Genomic DNA, 16,688 nt, shown 5'->3' with positions numbered 1-16,688 from the left:
TTTTCTCCCAACCAAATTTCAGATTAGCAGAAAAAGTCCTCTTTTACCTAGATCAGAGGTTCCTCACCCTCAGTATATGTATTTACACCAAAGAGGCTTGTTTAAATCCGATTCATAGGTTCAGCTTTCAGAGATGCTGACTGAGGGAGCCTAGTATAAAGAGCCCAAACGGCATTTTAGTAAATGTGCTAGTGGGCTGCATCTATGGTCCTTAGACCTGAACCACAGTCCTGTTTGGAAACAGCTTCCTTGATTTTATATTAAACAATTCAGAATTTTCTATTTCTACCCCATTACCTCTTTACTTTCAAGTCAAGTGGATACCCAGCAGCCGCTATCCCACACAAATGACCAAGAATCACTATTCTAAATTCCAGCATGCATAGACCCACTGAACATAAGACACAAGGCCTAGAAGAGACCATCACACCATGTCATTTCATAGCCATTGAAACTGAGACCAAGAGAGTGAGTCAGTAGAGCCCCAGATAGAGCTGGGGCTACCCTCATCACCTCCTGTGTTTTTGTTTATGTCCCCAGGGCACAGAGTATGAGAAGGCTGAATTTTGGACAAAGTAGATAACTGAATTAGATCATTAGTGTCAAAGGCATGCTTTGGCCTAAGGCATGTGGCAGGTCTCAATTTATTATCCTTCCATCCCAGGCCTGAAAAATCCAGATTAACAGACTAGACCGTTCCTGTTGTATTTCAGTCATTCTAACATGCTTTGATCCTCCTGGGTAGTTCGTGTGGAATTATACAAGCATAGCTTGAAAAAAAATAGTTTATACTTTTCTGTCCCAGAAGCAAAATGCCCCAGTTTTGCATAATGTCATTGAATATTATAGTATTCAGTGTAAATGCAAATTAACTTTCAGTGTTTTGTCACATTTACTAAGTTATGAAATACATATTGGTCTTATGCAAAGTTTTGGTACCTATGAAGGTACTGATAGTCCCAGTTCAGGAGAAATCTCATCCTTCAGGCAGACACTAGATCCCTGTATATAATATTCTGCACATACTATTTGACATGATTTAAGAGAATCATGCAGAGAGAAGATAGTGAAGCTTATAGTAATATGCATATTTATAATAACAGACCTGTTCAATAGCTATTCTAATACAATAAGCTGAACTTAGTGTTGTGTTTTAATTTTTAGGGATAATACTGATTACCATGTAGTCACATAAATATATATCCTGGGGAAAAGCAAGTATCTACAACAAAATAAATTCATTAGTAGAAAGGATTTCATCTAATTCTTGTGTCCAAGGTAACATTGGCTTTTTAAATAAGGAACCATTGACTCTAGTTTCAGGAACCCTGATCCCTGCCAGACCCTTCAGCAATGAGTTTAGAAATATTCTGGTGCTCACAGATCGAAAATTTGACCACATTGATGCAACCCGGCCTCACTAAAGTTTAGTCTATACCTAAGTTACACAGATCTCAGAGGTGTGTGGGGCATGAGAAGTTTCCTATTCCTACCCTCTACTCAATACATATTTCTTGCCTGGAAAACTTTATAATCAAAGATTTGTTACTACTTTCTTTAGATGTGGAGATTTGCCCAGTATCACTAGAAATTTTTAAATATACCAAACCATCTGAATCATTTCCTAGGTGTCTCTGGACTTCCCTGCTAGATGCCCCCCCGTGAATTTCCATATTCTTTAAATGTCACCTCACTCAGTAATAGACATTAATGAGACCTCTGCACAGAATGTTACAGCTGCACTGTACTGTGTACATTTCTGGAAAATGGACTTGGTATTATTTTCCCCCAAGAAACCACCAATTTACACATCTGTTCTTTGCAGCAGTGGATATAATTATCATGATGCTGTTTATAGGAACATGACCGTCTGAAGGGGCACTGGCTAAATATCTGTAAACAGGGATAAACATACTGTGTTTCTTTCTCAAGCAATGTGAGTAATTTTTGCTGGAGGGGAAAAAAAGCCATCTTTTGTCCAGCCAACGTTTGGCAGGATTCGTCTTTCTGAAAGTGTGACTGTGTGTGATTCGTTATGCCCCAGGAAGGCGGATTTACTGAAGCACTCTTTTGACTCAGGAACATAGTGTTCAATTAAAATAGAGCTTTAAAAAAAAGACTGCTAAGAGAGGTGAGCTGAAGTAGCATTGGGTCTGCTCATCTTTTCCTCAGATCTTCCTGGGATGAGCTGGGGTCTTCAGTAAGGACCATTTGTATTTTCTAAGTATCTTTCTCCAGAGAACTTTTCAGATAAACTCTCCTCCTTTGCTGTTTCATCTACTGGAAGAGTGGACAAGTATGTGACTTGCTTAAGTTTATATTGAAATTGAGTAGAATAGTCAATATTTGAATCACTTGGTACTTCATTCTGAGCACCAGGCAATTCTGTTTTATATATATTGTGGCCAACTGATAAATTAAAGTGAAAACAATTGAAATATGGATGTATTTTTTACACCATAGCAGAAAACTTCAAATCTGTGAGAGTCAATTGAGTTGAATTTTTCAGCCTTAAAAAAGGCAGAATCATCCAATCACAGAAGGAATGTGTAAATGCCTATAGACAGTGGATTTGGTGTTGGGGGAGTGGAAAGGGGAGATGTGGAGACCAGTATTTCCTCTCTACTCTTGATCCATGTATTGTAGAAAATGTTCATTAGGGCTAATTTTTTTTTTTTAATTTCAGATGTGAAGTATCTGAAAAGTGATACATGAATCTATCTTTCATAAGAAAATTCATTAAACATGAACAAGGCAAAATGTTATTTTTAATATAATAGCAATATCTACATTTGGATGGAATTACTCAAACTCTAGGGCCAGTGCAGAGTGGGGACTTCAGAGATAAGGCCCAGAGGCAAGATTAGAAAACCTAACATACAACCAGGACTAAGAAGCAGGTGGCATGTCTCTAAACAAGGGATTTGAACTAGATGGTCAAGTCTTTTTCAACTCATTAATTCTAAGAAGCTGTAAACTTAGTCTTAGGAGAAATAAAAGTTTCAGGAGGCACAGGTTACCCTTGGTGAAATAGTGGTATTTCACCCCACCACACAAAGTAGGGGCAGACACCATTCTTCAAAAACTTTTTCTAGTCTCCTCTGACATTGGAAAAATTACCTTTTTATTTATTTTATTTTATTTTTAAGACAGAGTCTCACTCTGTCGCCCAGGCTGGAGTGCAGTGGCAAGATCTCCACTCACCACAACCTCCACCTCCTAGGTTCAAGTGATTCTTGTGCTTCAGCCTCCCAAGTAGCCGGGATTACAGGCACGCACCACCACACCCAGCTAATTTTTTTTGTAATTTTAGTAGAGACAGGGTTTCACCATGTTGGCAAAGCTGGTCTTGAACTCCTGACTTCAAGTTATCTGTCCCCCTCAGCCTCCCAGAGTGCTGGGATTACAGGTATGAGCCACTGCGCCTAGCCCAGTACCTCATATTTTGGGCAAAAAAGACAAAAATTTATATGCCCTGTTGTCAGTATTCTGCCAGATGAGGTATGGAAACCCAGTCTTGAAGTTTTAGCTCTGCCTGCCCTCTCATTTGAGTGTCTGCTTAGTCTAACCTAACTAGATCCTTCAACTTGCCTCATAATTTCTTTGGCTGGTAACTTCCTCTTTCAAAAGTTTTGAATAGCAGAACACATTCAGTTACAGAGGTATATAAAATTGTACAGAATCCACTGTTAATAAGTTACAGAAATTCTCCTCTCAGTACATTTAGTAGCTACTATTTTGTCTCAAGATGGTGTTCTGAACCAAAATTACACTTCATATCTATTCATTTTCATCAAAATCTGTCAACCCTTTCAAAAATTGCCACAGTGAGAAGTATATGCAAAATATTAGGAACTTAGCTGAAACATCTTAATAAAAATCATTTATTGAACACTGCACAGGAGGCTGGGTGCAGAGGCTCATGACTGTAACCCAGTGCTTTGTGAGGCTGGGGTGGGAGGATCCTACTTGAATTTAGGAGTTTGAGACCAGCCTGGGCAAGAGCGAGAACCCATCTCTACAAAAAAGTTTTTAAAAATTAGCTGGGCATGGTGGCACATGCCTGTAGTCTCAGTCACTTGGGAAGCTGAAGTGGGAGAATTGCTTGATCCCAGAAGTTGAGGGTGCAGTGAGTTATGATGGTGCCACCACTGCACTTAAGCCTGGACAACAGAGCAAGACTCTGTCACCAAAAAAAAAAAAAAAAAAAAAAAAAAAGTGCTGGTTAAGAACCATCAGGAATACAGAGATGTAGAAAATACAATTCTTTCCCTCAACATAATTACTGTTTAAATATGGTAACAACAAATGAAATCATTAAATAAATAATACAAAAGATAATATCTTCAGAATGAAATGAGCGGTACAGTTTATTTGTGGAGAATTCAAAAGGAAAGATGGATTTTGGGGAAAGGTGGTGGACTCAGTTTCAATGGTAAAGGTTTGGAAGGAACTAGACACCTAGTAAGCAACTAGAAGCATCTTAGTACAGGAAATATACACTTGAGTGTCTTTTATGAGAAGGTGATAGTTGAAGCTATGAAGGTGGGAGAAAATTCTAATGAAGAGAATTAAAAATAAAAGATCAGAAAAACTAAGATCATGTTTTTGTATCACCTCTATCTAGAAGACAGAGGAGAAAGTAAAACCAGCCTAGAGGAGGGGAGTCACAATTGAAGAGGGCCAGAACAGGGGCCAAGAGTAGAGAGGATCCTAAGAAGGGGTGTTCCGCAGAGTCAATGCGAAAATGTTAAGTGAAGGCTGAGAAAGGTCTTTGCAAATGCAAATTACAAGGCCACCAGGGACCTCAGGGTAAGCAATTTTAGAACAGTCGGGGAGGGAGGGAAGAACAGATTACATGTGTTTAAGAAAAGCATGGGCCAGATAAAAATGGAGGAAATTACTATATTCTTTTGAGGTGTTTATCAGAAAAAGGAAATAGAGAAACCACAACCTTCTGTTTCTGTGTTGGTAAATAAAATGGAATGCAGCAAGAAAAAAGAAAAATATAGAAATGTACATATGAACTGAGTTTAAGATAGATTTTTCTCTTGATGCCAAGGTTAGGCATCAAATGAGGGTTCAAAGTTGAAGGCCCTCTCATCCTAGATAACTGGTAGTAAAATTTATCTTGCCAAATGAACAAAAAAATTCATGCAACAAATTAAAAACAAATGATATATTTTTCAAACACTAACTTAACTTTTCAAACAACAGGTATTTCGTATGTGCAATGAGTGTGCATGCATGTGTGTGTGAGAGAGAAAGAGGGAGACTTGACTTCATTTAGCAAGAAATTCATAATGTTGCAGAACCCCGCCTCCAATGACCATGCTTCATTTACTGAGGGCCTCCTGGCATATGGGTTCCAAATAATAAAATGTTTCTCAGTGTGACAGAATTGGATTTTACTTTCTTTATTATTATTATTATTTTTTTTTTCCAGACAGGGTCTCTCCCAGAGTGGAGTGCAATGGTCCAATCACAGCTCACTGTGGCCTCCATCTCCTGGGTTTAAACAATCCTCCCACTTCAGCCTCCCAAGTAGCTGGGACTATAGAGGCATGCCACAATGCCCAGTTAATTTTTTGATTTTTTTTTGGTAGAGACAGGGTCTTGCTATTGAGGATGGTATGGAACTCCTGGGCTCAAAAAAATCCTCCCACCTTGGCCTCCCAAAGTGCTGAGATTACAGGCATGAGCCACCATGCCTGGCCAGATTTTACTTTCTTCCACACACTTTTTCCTTCCCCTTTAATTTTTAGAAGGAGTAAGACTAGAGTAAGAAAAGACTAGAGTATGATTTTAAAATACTAGAGAATGATTTTAAAAATTATAGTTATATATCAAAGTTATGCTACTAGAGATGGTTAGATTAGCAAGAAAGCACCTGTGGATCTTCCACATGTGCAGATTCTAGTGCTGAGTCTTTAGGGTAGAGCTCAGTGCAATGCACAGAACCATAAAGATCTAATGTCCCACCTCAAGTCAAGGATGGAAGTGGGATTGGGGAGAAGGACGAACAGAGGATCAGGAAATGGTATGGGAGGGAAAGAAAAAAGAAAGGGGGCTCACAGAGAGAAGGGGATCCCAGATGACTACCCGAAATAAACTCTTAATGGACTGAAAGGTAATTCAGTAGAAAAAATACATAGTTTACATTCTTCTGAAACTTCATGTGTGCACATAATCAGTACTGAGGTTTTCTTTTCGGTTGTAGATACACTATAATGCCCTCGCTGATATTTTGGACCTCACCAAGAGCTTATGCCGGTGTATGCTGGGATGAGTTGCACTCTACCATAGAAATACACCCAGTGAAGGAAGCCCTGTGAGGGATGTGAAGAGAAAAATAACCACCGGATGAGAGACAACGTAGCTTCCTGCTAGGTTCCCAAATTAGTCAGTGTTTTCAAGATGGCTCCACCTCCAACAAGGCACTCACTCCTGCACGTTTGCAAGCGTCATAATTATCTGAGGACCTTGTGAATGAAGTGTCTCCTCCAGAGATCATTTTAAAAACCTTCTCCAGGCGACACTAAGTCAGGTGATCCGTAGAACACTTGGGAACATGATAATTCATTCCTGTCAGTTAGTAAACTCCCTTGAAGGTTTTTGCTTTCCCATTTTTACTCTGAACAGCCAACCAAAGTTCTTCACTGAGGGAAAAAAGAGGGGAGGGTTTCAGGATTTTCTTTTCCTTTCGTTTTCTTTCCTTTTTTTTTTTTTTTTAGAGACAGGGTCTCACTATATTGCTCAGACTGTTCTTGAACTCCTGGCCTCAAGCAGTTCTGCTTCACCCTACTGAGTAGCTGGGATTAAAGGTGGGAGTCATCACATGCAGCATCAAAAGTCAGGATTTTGACTGGATCCCCTGAATATAAACCATCCCATTTCAATACATTTCTTGTCCTCTTCTTTTTCCTTTCTGTTTCAAAGCTGTATCATTTCTCTATAAGGATCTCTGCTGAGATCTAAACATTTGAACTTATCCCTTCTTTACTGTTACATTGATTTCTTCTGTTACCCTTTCAGGCTTCCCTTCTCTATTATTCCCTCTACTTTATTTTTTTTTTTTAATTATACTTTAAGTTTTAGGATACATGTGCACAATGTGCAGGTTTGTTACATGTGTATACATGTGCCATGTTGGTGCGCTGCACCCACCAACTCGTCATTTAGCATTAGGTATATCTCCTCATGACATCCCTCCCCCCTCCCCCCATTCCCTCTACTTTAAAACAGGTTTCTCCCTACCTTGAAAAATAGCACCTTTTTATTACAGTCTCATTTCTCTTTCTCCATTCGACACTGTTATGGTTTGAATGTTTGTGTCGTTTCAAAATTCAAGTTGAAACTTAATCCCTAATGCAATAGTATTAAGAGGTGGGGCCTTTCGGAGGTGATTAGGTCAAGAGGTCTCAGCAAGTGTCCTCATAAAAAGGCTTGAGAAAGTGAATTTATTCCTTGTTGCCCTTCTGCCATGTGAGGATGCAACAGTAAAGCACCATCTTGGAGACAGAGACCAGGCCTTTACTAGACACCAAACCTGCCGGTGCCTGGATCAGCGTACAGAACTGTGAGAAATAAATTTCTATTACTAATAACCAATCTGATTTTTTTTTTTTTTGTAGCAGCAGGAATTGACTGAGAGAAATACCGAATTTCTAGATTTGTGGTCTATGCCAGTTATCTGTATTTCTTCCACTTCAATCCTCTTCTAAGCCTTTAAACTCTGGCTTTCATCCTCACTACTCTACTAAACTACCCACCCGGAGATTATCAATGGTCTCTTTATTCCTATATTCAATGGTCTATTCTCCATTCTCATCCTTCTTAATCACTCTGATTTAATAGTACTGACCATTTATTTTAGAGCTTTCTTTTTGTTAGCTTCCCTGATCCCATATGCTTTTACTAACTGCTCTTTTTCTCTTAATGAAGTATCTTTTGCCATTGAAGGGTGAGTAAGCCCTTCTCTCAGCTTTTTTCTTTCTAACCCTTCCTCAACTAATGCCATGAAGATGAATAAGCTCTCAATCAGCCTTTGAGTCATTTGCCCCCTGTACCCTCTGCCTCCACTTCTGGACCTTCAATTAGTGATTTCATTCTGGATGTTTTCCTCATGCTGGCCATGCTGGAAATAAAAATCATTGTCTTCCTCACCAAATCAGTTCTTCCTTTTATCAGTTCTGCCAATAGCCCATCCATTCCAGTAAATCTAAGCTAGAAATCTTATAATCATATTTATTTCTCCACCCATCATAGGGCAAGTTAGGGGGACTCTCCTTGCTTATAGGGTGCAGTGGGTTTGAAATAGGACAATAGAGTTCAATGCTGAAGATGGCGTCCAAAGCTAGAGAACAGAGCAGGAGAAAGAGCCCAGTGGACAGAGGAGTCCCAGTCTCGAGGCGAGGACAGCATATCAGATAAGGTCTACCTGAAGGAGTCAGAAGCAGAAAAGAAGGTTGAAGTATACAGCCAGCAGTCCAAGAATTAGGGAAATAAAAATGGAATGCAAGTAGATCTGCAAAAGGGCCCAGAGTACTGCGTAAAAAAAGGACTACTTCCATGACGAGCCTTGTCACACTGTCATACAGCCTAGACTACAAAACAACTGGTTAGCCAAATTGAAAGGGTCATGGACCACATGTATTGGCAGAGACTTTTCTTCATGTGTCATAGGCACTGAAAATGACCCATTTTTCTTCAAAAGGTCTGCAATTCATTTTACATTTAAATTTCAGTTATGAACACTCTAGTCCATGGTTTTATTTTCTCTTCTGTATACATGTTTCAAATGATAACCTCTTAACTTGCTTCCTGCCTCCAGTCTTCCATGCAATCCTGCATGCACAGGTGCCATAAATGCTTTTTACCTCACTTTGCTCCCCTAGCCAAAAGCTGCTAATGGCACAAAGTTCTTGCCCTATCAGGCCGTTTTTGTTGTTGTTGTTGTTGTTGTTGTTTTTGGGCTGTGGTTTATCTTACAGGCTCATTTTCCCTCCCCTCTAATTCTTACCATCAAGCACTCTCCACTGTTTTTTAGGATGGTCCCCTCAAAGCTCCATGACTATGCCCCATGTTATCCCACTTCTCTGGAATGCCTTCTACTCTCCCTTCATACTGGGCACTCTCCTAGTTTTTTCCCTCTTTAAAGCTTTCAGTTTCCCCTGCCTCCTCCTGTGAGTCCTGAACTCTTATAGTACTTGTATATTTTAATTACAAACTGCCTTGTTTTGTTATTTTTGTGAGTGTTATTCCTTAATTTGTACATATTTCTTAAATATCAACCTTCCTTCTTCTCTGTTTTAGTTCCCACTTCTATTAAAAAACAAAACAAACATAAACTGGGTAACAGTAGTTAACGATAGAAATTTATTTCTCACCATTCCAGAGGATGGAAAGTCCAAGATGAAAGTGCTGGCAGATTTGGTGTCTAGTGAGGGCCTGCCTTCTGTGTAATAGACCAAGCCTTCTCATGTTCTCACATGGCAGAAGGGTCAAAGAAGCCCTATGGGGTCTCTTTAAAAGGGCACTAATCCCATTCATGAGGGCTTCACTCTCATGACCTAATCACCTTCCAAAGGTCCGACCTCCTAACACTATCACACTGAGGATGAGGATTTCAACAGAGGAAATGTGAGGGAAACTAACGTTCAAATCATAGCACCCTTCTTGTTGGTGGGGTTTGTATCCCTCTGCCCCCATCACAATGTCCCATACTACCTCTAATAGACTTTAGTTCATTGTAGGGGTTCAGGAAATACATGTTGGTTGTTTAGTTTCCTGAAAAGAGATACTTGATATATAAAGTGGGGTGAGAAGAGGGTTTCTGACATATCTTTCATATTAAGACTCATTTGCAATATGGTACCAAATCGCAAATGAGTCTTAATGGAGAGGTCTCTTGTGGTTGGGGTCCATTCTAATTATGTCTTCTCCATAAGAAATGACAATCTACTAACTTAGAGCACTGCAAATATTTCTGAGGGTTTATATTTAATTCGAGATATCCGAAGGGCTTTCCCTCTTTTGTCTCAGATTACTTCTGCTTTCCTCTATTTCTTCAGTATGATTTGAAGTTCTCTCTCTTTTTCTCTTTCATTAGAACCCTTCTGAACCCCCACCTATCCTATTAGGCAATATTGCCTATCAGGCAATTATCCCTGAATCTTTGCCATATCACCAAGACGAACTGTGCAAAGTTTAAATGCTATAATCTTGAGGTCTTATTCTTCAGCTGCTATCGTTGACCAAAAGGCACTGGTTAATTGAGCCTTTCTGGGATCCAATAAATAGAAAAAAATTTCTAGCACAGTAGTAATTAGTTGTATAAGCAAAGCAAACCTAGGAAATGACAGCTTTGGAAGTTTCCACTGTGCATATAAACAGTTGGCATAGGCAGAGTTGCTTGCAGGAAAAAAAATCTTTATAGGTCACAAATGTTGGACAGATTGGTGGCCTAGGCCAGACAATCTGTTTATCTAAGGCTGACTTACCCTTGGCACTGAGTTTCTGGATCCTGACAGTGAAAGAATAATAGGAGATTCTTAGATCATGGTTTAAGAATAATCTTGGCAAAAGGCATAATCCAATATGGTTTAGTTATAGGAGTATATTTTAAATTTTAAAAGTTAGTCCAACACTTAATTTTTAAAAATTATTATTAAATCAAAGTTCTGAGAAGTGACAATTGACCATTATCTTAAACCCAAACTAGAAATCTCAAAAATCCCTAAAATTCCAGAGTTAAGAGTTTTGTGTCTGCATATGTTTGCATGCTACTTTACTTTTTATTTTATGAGACCTTGAAATGCCTTATGTCTTGCCACAGCCAATGCTGAAAAGCCTTAAGAAATATTTTTCTGGGGATATTTCTAAGCATTTTACAAATATAGTCATTTCATTTTAACTCTTTAAGATTTATTCCAATGCTTGATTTGTGTATGCAAACAAAACTAAACTGAGTTAAGTTTTCATTCAATAAAAAGAAAGAGTGTTCTAAAATATATTAAGGGGTTTGGGGACTTTTAGATCATTTTTGGGTTTTTTTGTCACCAAGATACTAGTATTTACTGGGTTACAAATATGAAAATTTAGTATTTTGCTTCCATCTCTGGATAAGCATAGAGAATGACCAGGTACAGTGAAGTTTGACAGAAGCCAAAACAAGAAGATAAGGTGAAAGAGTTCACTAAGTTAACTGTTCAGCACTTCCACTCTGATCCTTCTTTGGTCTCTGCAACTGACTTTTTGAATAATGAGGGGTAAAGAAGAGTTGGTTGTGCCTCACTACTTTAAGTGAAGGCTAATTTGCCTTTACTCACTTGAGGAGTGTTGTATTAAATGAGTAGCATCAACACAAAAATTATTGGAGATACTGCCGCAAAGCCTGAACTCCAACCTAGCGAGGATGTCACAGAAAATAATTAATGAATCCTGTAAAGGGAATAAACATATCTGATTCATATATTTACCCTATGTCCTTTAATTTATAGTAGGCACTAAATAAAGATTTCCTAATGAATAAATGAATAACTCATAGATAAGATGCCTTCTAAACTTCTTCTAACTCTTGAGATACCATGAAAGCAATAGATGATCTGTTGATAAAAATGATATAGGGGCAAACAATACATACACTTTAAAGTTGTTTCTCCCTGGAGAAAGATAAAAGATTGAATAGCTTCTTTAGGCTCCCTGCCTCAACAAGACTGTTAGATGGATTCAGACATGCTGAAGTTACCTTACATTGGCAGAGCTATGACCTCACTTCTATCTGGAATAAAACCTCTGATGATCCAGCTTTGAGAATGCCAGGGGCATTGGGTTTTGATTTGAGATCAGATTATAACCACAGAACCCAGTGTCTGACATTGTGCCACTTGCCATTATACATTTTATCCTTCAATTCCCACAAATCAAATTTTCTTCTGGAATGTTTTCAGAGATTCATTTTTTTAAATTTCTCTATTTATAAATCACTGATGCTGAGAGAAGAAATATGCAGCATTTTAGCTACAACCACAACTATGTGGATTCACAGCATACTCAGTAACCATAAAGGATTTTTCTTTTTGCCTTGAAACTTTAATCTTTTCTAGTAGATCTTGCTATTTTTATCTTAGAATGTTTTTGCCATGTTGACTCTTTGAAGATTAACCGGGAATGCAAATAGGGCATGGAATGGATGTTCTGTCTTATTCAGTGCTCACAATGCTTCATGGTGACGGACTTATTGCTACAGGTTTGTTATCCTTTTTTCAACCAGTGTTTGAACTCCTCCCACTCTCACCCATTCATCACCCTGATAGTCCTGTCCAAAAACTGTCAGGTAATATACAATAATCACTCAAAGCCAGATGGTGCCAGTGGCAAAGCAAGCATTTCCCCTACAGTGCCTGCAATAAATAAATAAATAATACAGTTACACTTGACAATTTAATGAGTATAAATTTACCACAGCAGGACAATCCTCCCCAAATATTTAAACAATTAAAATATAAAAGGAGAAATAAATAGGCATTTTGTAGTGGTGAGCAGGACCAAATTCTTCTTTCATCACTCTTGGGAAATCCACTGCATCACATACCTTAGACTGACAGCTAGGCTGAAAGAAATATATGGGTTACTGCTGGTTCAGATTAAGGAACAGCAATCAGGAAGGACGTGGAGGCAGGTGGAAATGGATGCATTAGCTGTAGCACGTGTTTAGCTTATTCTTATTATTACTTCTGAATATAATGTAAGTGCATTCGTATATTCATTCAATAAATATTTGTTGAGTACCTGATATGTACCAGGCACTGTACTAGGCTCCAGGAAATATAAGTCACCAAAACAGTAATGGAACCCTCATGGAGTTTACAATACCACTGGTGCCAGCAGATTATAATAAGTATCTTGAGTAGATACAAGGGCTAGAGAAAATAAAATGAACGAGAACAAAAGGGGACAGATAAGGAGTGTTAGGGTGGGTTGCCGTTTTACATAGGGTAATGAGAGAACTTCTCCTTGATAAGATGTAAACAGGTGAGTTTGAGTAGAATCCTGAAGAGGTAAGGAAGCTACTCATGTGAATATTTTGCAACAAAGTATTTTAGGCAGACAGAACAGTGAGTGCAAAGCTCCCAGGCTATTGCAATAATCCAGGTGAAAAATATTAGCAGCTTGCTCCTGATTTCTGAGTACAGGGTTACATCAGTAAGATTTTTCAGTGCAAGCAATGGAACCTGAAATGGAGGATAGTATCAGAGAGCTCACAGTATTAATGGCAAGGCTAGAGAAACAGGCTCAAAAATTAGGCAGGAACCAAGTGAAAGTGGACCCAGGAAACACAGTCAAGGCAAAACCACCAACTGATTAGAACATGGGTCTGTAGATACCATAGCCACAGACTGTGGATACCACCATCGCTGAGGATAATTTGTAATTGCCATTGCATCTTTACATCATTCCTTGAAGATAAAAAGTGACTGAGTCTGGGTACTGAGATGTCTACATTTCAGCTGCTTGCAAATGATGAGCCTCTCTGGTTTCTAAGTAGAGGCAGCCTGAAATTTTTATTCAACCTTTATTAGCCACATCTGTAAGATAAGGCTAATTACATCTCTGAGTTCTAAGACTGCCAGAAACAATGTATATTAGCATTAAAGAGTGTTGAGAGCATAGGACATGCAAAGTTTAAGTCAGTGGCATTAATAACTCATTTCTCAGTTAATCAATTGTATTTTCATTGAACTTCAGATGTCTATGCATACATTCACACAAACACACACATATACCCCTAAATCCAGAAACTAGTCCTTTAAGAATCACCACAAAAAGCTATTTAGATATATGATTCACTTAATGTAGACAAAATGTCATCATCAACAACAGCATCGACAATAACGAGTAATAACGAATGTTAAGTGCTTACTACGTGGCAGGCATAGTTGTAAATATTAACATATTTAATTCTTAAAAATCTTTTGGAGTTGTGGTACTTAAGTCTTTAGATCTATGGATGTTCTGTTATTTACAAAATTTATCCCCCAAACCTCCAAGGCTTGTTGATAGTCACATCTACACAAGAAGAAACATTAGTGTAAGCCTATACTGGGAAATATTCTTGAACAATTAGGAAAATACTACCTGAGATTAAGTAAAATTATTTAAGAGCACATTCTAGAATACAGACTTTTAAATTGACACACATATGTCTACCACACTATACTATGAGCTAATTTAGGGTAAAGAGTGTTTCTTTAAAAAAAAAAATTTCCAGTACCCAGCAAAGTTCTTGGCTCATGGTACATTATTAATAAATGTTTTTTGAATGAATAAAGGATTGTAATACAATATTAGAGGAGATATTGTGCCTAAATTGGTCTTGATGATAAAGCCTAATTGAAAAATAAGTTGAGTAAGAGTCAAAAGGTGGAAAACAAAAAAAAAAACTTCTAAGTCTTCATTTGCAAAAGAGCCCTGTTTACTCCTGAATCACACAAATGCTGAGTTAACTTTAGAAAATTTAGGCATATGTATATCTAGAAATTGGGAGTATGGTCTTCTTTCACCCCTCTGAAAAGAGTAGCACTGACGTGGGAAGAAATTCCATCTAAGCCCTTTCGAGTTGAATGGCCTTGAGCATAGAACCTCCTAACATCTGCACCATGAAGGATTGGCTGTAGATCAGTGTTTCAAAAACTGCTCCCCAGGCTTCAACAGGGGGTTTCAGAGGAGACAGGAGGTAGCTAACCAGACAGATCTCTGGGCCACCAAACTCTGCTTCAGCCGCAACAACATCTTTTTATCTGTTTTACATTCTTGGATTCTGAGAAATATTTCAATCTGGGTCAAAAAGATGCTGTGGTTAAATAAATACAAGATAAAAGAAAAACAAATTAGGTAAGCCCTAAGCTCTCTTTAGCTCTACTAGTCAATGATAATTATCATCATCAGGTATAAAGACAAAGAAGGTGACAACTTTTCCTTGGGAGCTTGAATAAAAATTTAGTAGCTTCAACTGTGGACCCAGTATGTGCAAGCATTGCATAGTGCCTTGTGAAATCTAAAACAGGAAATCTCAGGAATGAGCCTTTTAGCTGTTTCTAGGGAAACAGGATAGCACTGTGTGTGTGTGTGTGTGTGTGTGTATGTATAATATATGCACAAAACATAAATGCACTCTTTATATAGCGTGTGTGTGTATATATATATATGCACACCCCTATGTGTGTATCTATACACACACACACATACACAGGCACACACACACATAGACAATATGAGAAAAGGGGAATTGCTAAGGAGGTTACTATAGTGAATGCCATATGGAACCAGATATGGAATGAGGAAATGTTTAAAATGATTTTATGAAGAAGGTGATTTTTCAACAGAATTTTTGAAGGCAGAATGTGGTTTGGTAGAATGGAGGAAAAAACATTTCAGGGCCAGGTGTGGTAGCTCTCACCTGTAATCCCAGCACTTTGGAAGGCCAAGGCAGGAGGATTGCTTGAGCCCAGGAGCTCAAGACCAGCCTGGGCAACATAGTAAAACCTCATTAAAAAAAAAAAACAAAAAAAAAAAAAAAAAAACAGAATAAAGCAAGAAAGAGAGAGAGAAAGAGAAATAGAAGAAAGAAGAAGGGAGGGAGGGAAAAGAAGAAAGAGAGAAAAAGAAAAAGAAAGAAAGAGAAAGAAAGAAAGAGAAAAAGAAACAGAAAGAGAAAGAAAGAAAAAGAAAAAGAGAAAGAGAAAGAAAGAAGGAAAGAAGGAAAGAATTTCACATGGAGAAAATAGTACCAGTTTTATTGTTAGGAGGTAATAAAAGCTCATACATAGGGAGAGTGCCCAGTAAACTTCATTATTCCTTAATCTAATCTCCAATTTTCTTGTGCCAACATAGACCTGACCTCTTGACCCATCACTGGAATCCAAGGGAAACCGCTTTCTTCCTTCCAGAGAATTTGGAAGAAATTTGGTTTAATCAGAGTAACCCAGACTTGTTGGGTATTCTTGGAATATCATATAATTACTGGCAATTTGAATTTACAGTGGACTGACACTGCAGTGTCTCTGGGTGTACATCAATTGAGGAGTCCAGAGCCTTGAGGTGGAAATGGTTTTCCACTCTGTCAACATATAGTTTTGTTGAGAAAACAGCCTAATAGAAAAGCCTGTGCAAGCTGGAAGCAAAGGAATGTATGACCAGAGAAGTGGAATAGCAAATGAATTATCTTCTAGAAAAGGCTTTAAGTGGTTTTACCCATGACTGATGGGTCTCTCAAAATTCTACCATATCCCACCAAATCAATGTCTTCAATACTGAATACTTGCCTGTCTTACCTGGCACCCCAAACTACTCATGCATCTTCTTCACCTTCGACATAATTAAAAATTTTAAAGTACAATGGAAAAAAAGTGACGTATATTTTCAGCTAAAGTGTACCTCATCTTGCTTTCCTTATGATCATCCGTTCTCTAAACAGAAAAATTATATTCTTTTGGTCCTTCCTCAATTTTATTTTTGAGTGAGCACTATCCCAACCTACAAGTGAGATGTATTTCCAAAGTTTATTTTCCAAGTTACCATCTTGAAACTTAGACTAACATTTCCTGAAAAAAATAAATCCAAGAGACTGTTTGTTTCCCATCTAGACCCCAAAGAGTTATATTTAATTTCTATGTTATTTAGCTTCA

General features: G+C 38.1%; 1 protein-coding gene across 2 annotated transcripts in view; it reads right to left on the bottom strand.

The window, feature by feature from the left end:
• Positions 1–16,688, bottom strand: part of GAP43 (growth associated protein 43) — a 100,125-nt gene that overhangs the window by 66,523 nt on the left and 16,914 nt on the right. The window lies entirely within an intron of this gene.

Source organism: Symphalangus syndactylus, chromosome 21 (genome assembly GCF_028878055.3).
Source record: "Symphalangus syndactylus isolate Jambi chromosome 21, NHGRI_mSymSyn1-v2.1_pri, whole genome shotgun sequence".
In the NCBI taxonomy this organism is placed as follows: Eukaryota; Metazoa; Chordata; class Mammalia; order Primates; family Hylobatidae; genus Symphalangus; species Symphalangus syndactylus.
The sequence above is the reverse complement of the archived record's forward strand: the minus strand, read 5'-3'. Positions and strand labels throughout refer to the sequence as shown.